A 6270-nucleotide genomic window follows, 5' to 3' on the forward strand; every position below is an offset into this window, starting at 1 on the left:
TAAATATCGTAGTAAGAGATACACTACGGTAACAAAATAAGCTGTAATTACTACTTCAATTAAATATCAATTATTATTACAATTTCCACTGTTATTGATAAAAGTCAGATGAGTCATACACATCTAATCTTGAATTTCATCCAAAATCTCTTAATTTTAGAAATTTATATGTTACGTCATTTTGGGCGCTTCATTGACTATGACTAGCAGGGTTGTGATTTTGTAATTCATTCGTTTTTTATTCTATAGCTAGTCACCACTTCAGTTTACTCATGTATATCTATGATATAGTCATTAAATAAAGTTTACTGTTTGCAAAACTATGTATTATTCTTGATAATAATGACGTTTTGTCCCAGGCGGATAACCCTGACTTCATAACTTTTTGGATCTTTTGGTCCTCAGCGATCTTTAACTTGATAGTTGTTATGGCTTTTAAACTCATTACATCTGAGCATAGTTTTGTGTGGACGTAGTGCGCGTCTGGTGTATACACATATTTTTTAACCTGTTACCTTTGGATGGCTATTATTCGTTTGTTTCTCTAAAATGAATATTTTTTTCTATTTAACTGTTGATATATTGTAACCCTGTCGTGTAATGTTGTAATTTTAATGTAATAATTAACACTGCCATAAAAGTGGGATGTTTGGCATGCCACAAAACCTGGTTCAACCCACCATTTCTTCATAAAATGTCCAGTGCCAAGAAAAGAAACGCGGGTATGTTAATGCTGTATTTTCAAACAACTGAGAAAATGATACTTAAATTTCAACTTTTAATAAAAAGACTTTTTGACTCATTGTTAGTGTAATGTGTTATATTTTTTAGTTTTGCTAGTATGTTGACAATATAAAATTTCGTTTTCAAAAATAAAATTCTCAAATTATCACGCGGTTATCACGTGACACTCAAAATCTATTTATAAACATGTAAACAGTAAACTCAAAAGTGCTAGCGTGCAGACACTCTTGTTTTTTAAGTATTGTTATATTTGGATAGCTTATATACCAAAGTATTAGAAAAGTGCGACTCGCTTCCCTTGAATGAAAAGATTAATTAAATAAACAGAGATTTTCGACTAAATTGCGCCAAAAATAATATGACCTTCAGATATTACATCGTCTAACACTTAAACGGAATAAACAACATGAACCGAGTAGCAGTTTTCGTAAAATATTAATATTCAGCTTTTTGTACGTTAATTAGAATCGAAAATTCATCATTTCTACACGCTAGCACTTTTGAGTCAAAGTTAACTTGTTTCATAAGTTTTCGGGTCCGTCATTGTTTACAAACGCACAAGTGACTTTCAAAGGGAAGTAATTCTGTAAAAAGAAATAAAATTTTCAGTCATCGGGTAATTGTTGCTGATTTTTATTTAAATGTACTTTTTGTTGCATCTTCTCCATAACCAATCTATTTAATAAAAGAAATATATATTTTACTCGGACAGTAGATCAGAATGATTATAATTACACATCGGCTTGGTATGAAGCCCCTTTTCTTTCAGTTTGGTATTTTTTGGCCAAAAATTATGTACGGAATTTTTCTACGGACACTAGCTTTATCTTCCAATAAAACATGACCTCCGTGTATTCGCACAACAGTGTGGGAAGTGTTAATAAACACCATTCAATCAATCAGATAGTTCTTTGAATTGTGTTTTCTATTTTGTCAGATGAGATCATGCCTCTCATGTTTGGGTTTTGCCTCTTGTAACAGTGTAAACTGTCAGAGTGTACAATAAAATCTTGAATCTTTCTCATTCTTCATAAGTCATACAGACCCATACACTGTACATCATTCAGTCGTTGGTCACAGTGGCAATCACACCATATATAATGACAGCTTGAAACATATATTCAATGTCCTGCTTATTTTTTCTCTCAATAAATTTAATTACCACATACTGATAGAAAACATAGTTCAAGAAAAATAGATGTTGATTTCATAAAAAAAACCTTATGATGGTCAGTAAGTATGGGACTATTAAATGAATTTATACCAAATATGATATTCCAAGAGCTAATGGAAATTAAATTATATTTCAAATCCTGAAACATTTTCATCACACATTGATTTCCCTTTACACCATGTACACATTTAATGAACATTCTGTGTCTCATTCAAGCATACTTAAAACTCCAGAACATGTATTAATTCTATGTATGTATATATATGTACCAGTATCTCTGTATTGTATTTAGTTTATGATAATAAAATATTCTAAAACTGCAGAATATTTTCTTTTTCAGCTAATTGCCTAATGCTTGTAGAGTAAAAGTTTGGTTGGCCTGCTTTTTTTGTTTGTATAAACATTTACCCAAGCTTAAAGCACTTAAGATTGTCATCTTCAAACAATAAATATAGACACACTTGTAAATATTAAAGTTAAATGCAATTGGATATTATTTAAATTATCATTGTACAATATATACAAAAAAGCAAACAAGGTAACTGAAGTCTTGCTCTACATGCAATAGGAAATCAGCTGTAATCTGTGCCTTCTTTTTAAGGTGCTATTTGAATAAAAAATAATAAACAAAAATTCTCTTAACAACTAATTGACCCCCTCACCCCCCCCCTTTTCAGACCCCAATTTATGTATCTGTGGCCCAAATCTGTATAAATTAAAAAAATCATGAACTTGGACAACAGTTTTAATTATCTATATTTTATTTATAACAATATCTATATTTTATTTATAACAATATCTATATTTTATTTATAACAATATCTATATTTTATTTATAACAATATCTATATTTTATTTATAACAATATAATATATTATCTTTTATAACTGCAATGCTAACCATCAATGAGGTGTTTATTTTTAAGGATAAACAGCATTAAACTAGCAGACATCAGTTTAAACCATGTTGAAAAGTCCAAGCTCTAAAAGAGCCCTGTTATTAATATTTTGAACATAAAAAATCATCTTATTCTTGTTCTGTTACAAAAAGAGAACTTCAATATAATCAAATTTTAGTAAGCTTAATAGCCTAAGCCCTTAGTATCAGCTTTGGTTGGTAAAACCAATAGTAAACTTACATGTTTGTAATAAAATATTTGCCATGTTTGTTTACTTTCTTAATAAATATAATTAAAGACAGTTTAATCTAAACTCATAAGCAATTCATCTTTAGATAGCTTTCATATCACTTCAAGTGACTATAAAATAAGTGTCAGTAACAATAATATAATATTTGAATGCTTACATGATAATGCAGACTTCCTACATGTCAAGTCACTTGGAAGCAGTAGAAAACCCAGTGAATACAAATTCTGCAAAAGACAAATATAAAATTGCATAACCAAAACTTTAAAAGCAATAAACACACCAAAAGATTTTTTTAAAACATGTAGGAAATAGGCAATAAAGGAAATATTTAAAAAAAAGATTGATTGTTGGTTGCTTAACGTCCAGTGGCAAATATTAAAAAAAAACCTGTTAGGTATTTAATCTGTATGATTATAGTTATCAAAAGTACCAGGATTATAGTTTTATACGCCAGACGCGCGTTTCGTCTACGTAAGACTCATCAGTGACGCTCAGATCAAAATATTTAAAAAGCCAAATTAATACAAAGTTGAAGAGCATTGAGGATCCAAAATTCCAAAATTCCATGATATTGAAACATTTACATCAATGTAGATTGACAAATATTAAAGTCACTTATTTGGATTATAACATTTTAAAGCAAATCCTACAAGTACTAAATAGTCTTTAAAATGTCAATTGAATGAAAGTGGTGATCAATTTAAAATTTTCATATCTGTAACTAAAAATTAAATTAGATAATATATTAACTGAGAAGAGCCAAATTGGCAATTCTCTCATTTTGTAAAATCTCAGTAGCCTGTTAAATGAAATATGACTTAATAGTACCGTTTATTTGTTTGTACAAGCATTTTTAATTTCATTGTCTTTGTGTGACTGTTTTTTTCTCATAAACTTAGAAATGTCAATAAATATATAAATACTATTTGTGAAACAAATCGAAGTTTTATATTCATAAACATTCATCCTTAAGTTAAATCACAATTAAAAAAAAAAATTCTGAATTGAAACAATGTCATTCTTTGTTTAACATGTAAAAACACCAACACTGTTCATTTGTGGACTTTGTGTGGGTGGTGTATAAATGTATAAAAAAAATGACTAAGCCTATTAAGGAGAGGTAGACTGGGTATATATGATAATATAGGGGGTGCACCCTTACTACCAAAGTTAAGAAGCTATTTATACATAAATGAATAGTTTTAATTTATTGCATACACTGAACCAAGGGGGAATTAAAGGGGGAGGTATTATTATGTAACAGTTGGCATGGGAAAAATCGGGAAAAATCAAGTGTACTATAACTAATATTAAAACAATCTTTCTCCGAGCATTTTTTCCATTTAGCTAATTTTATTGCTTCATTGATTGATTCATAGGTCAACGGTTTTCGTCGTCGGTTATCAAAATAAATGACGAATTATGAATGTTTTGATTCACTTCAACAAATTCAATGAGAAGAAATGGGTACCGTTGATAAAGAGTTACAATTTACAACGTATTTACCTCAAAATGTATGCAAAATCCTCCTTTCCATTGTGATTTCCATGTGCCGACTTCTTTGACAAGGTGCTCAACAGCTGGCGATAATGAGTGTGACGTGACAAGCTAAACATGGACGTTGATGAATCTTAGTTTTTGGCGATTTTCTTACTCAAAACTGTAAGTGTTCAAGGGAACAACGGTCATGTTTGAAGATATTGTAAATGTCGCAATGATGTTGTCGAAAAACAACAAGTTGATAAATCTTTGATCTCGGTGTAGCAAAAAAATCACCACTCCATATCAAATTCTCCCAACGTCCGATCTAGCCAATCAAAATTCGAATAGTTTCGAAAATGACGTAATAGATGAGATTTCGATGCAATCGACTAAAATCGTCAAAAATGATTTGAAACCGCATTAACCTACCCGCGAATCGGCCATTGTTACATTATAGTTCGTTTCTCTGTGTGTTATGTTTAGGTTTTGTGTCTCTGTTGTGTCGCAGTTCTCTTATATTTGATATGTTTCTCTCAGTTTTAGTTTGTAACCCAGATTTTCATTTTTTCTCTATCGATTTATGAATTTTGAGCAGCGGTATACTACTGTTGCCTTTTATTTATAATAAATGCATTCGCTATATATGTTTAAAACAACCCACTTTAAACAATATTCTCACTTTGAGAGTGGTTTTCATAAGTGTTACATGTAGGGTTGTCATCTAAACATGCAGTACCCATATAATGTAAACTAGTCAGTGATAGTTATAGAAACACGTTTATATGGTCGAGTTTTGTCGTTTGTCATCTGCATATAACTAAATCTTTCAGCCTAATTTTCATATCATATATGGCAAACCTCTGGTTTTTTCAACATAATGTCTGGTTTTTTCTACATAATGATACAAATTTTGTCTGTAATATTGAAACTAAACAAAGTAATTCAATCATTGTCACATTAAGCACTTGTTTATAATAATTTGATTTGCAATTGTTTTTTTACGATACATTTGACTGTCATAGGCCACAATTTTTGTTTCACAGCGCTTTTGACAAGATTTACATGTACAACATACTTTGCAAACATTTCCCGTTATTGAATTTTGAAATCATTCAGACACTTAAATTCACATTCCATGAACAAATTGACCCAATATGGTTTTATCTTTTCGGTTAACATACCATTTGGTTATATAGTTTATGAATTATTTATACAGTAATGACTTTATGTCATCAAAGTTGTCTCCCTACTATGCAAGCTAATTTTTTTCAACCGTTAAATAGAAGCTATTGTAAAGAAGACTCGGAGTCAGTTTAGCTCTTGAAAATCGATATAGTTATTCACCTAGCACCAATACGATCCGTATACACATTTTGATTTTTAAAAGATCAATAAACTTACTACATAAAGATTTTACGCATAATGTAATGTTATATGACCGGACTCATGAAATAATCGAAACGAACCAAGGTATTGTGACCTGTATAAAACCTACGAAAGAATTCATCCCATGGACACCTTGTCACACTAGGAAACACATATCTACAACAATCGACATAACAGATAATGTCAGCTTCTTAGGAAAGAAAAAAAAGGTTATACCCGACCGGACAATTTTTTTGTTTTCAACTTTAAATATTTTATTTCACTACTGGTTGTGAACAATGTCCGTTGGCGCAACAACAATGACACTACGGTTCCTCTCCGTATTTAAAAAAAAAT

Source organism: Mytilus trossulus, chromosome 11 (genome assembly GCF_036588685.1).
Source record: "Mytilus trossulus isolate FHL-02 chromosome 11, PNRI_Mtr1.1.1.hap1, whole genome shotgun sequence".
Lineage (NCBI taxonomy): Eukaryota > Metazoa > Mollusca > Bivalvia > Mytilida > Mytilidae > Mytilus > Mytilus trossulus.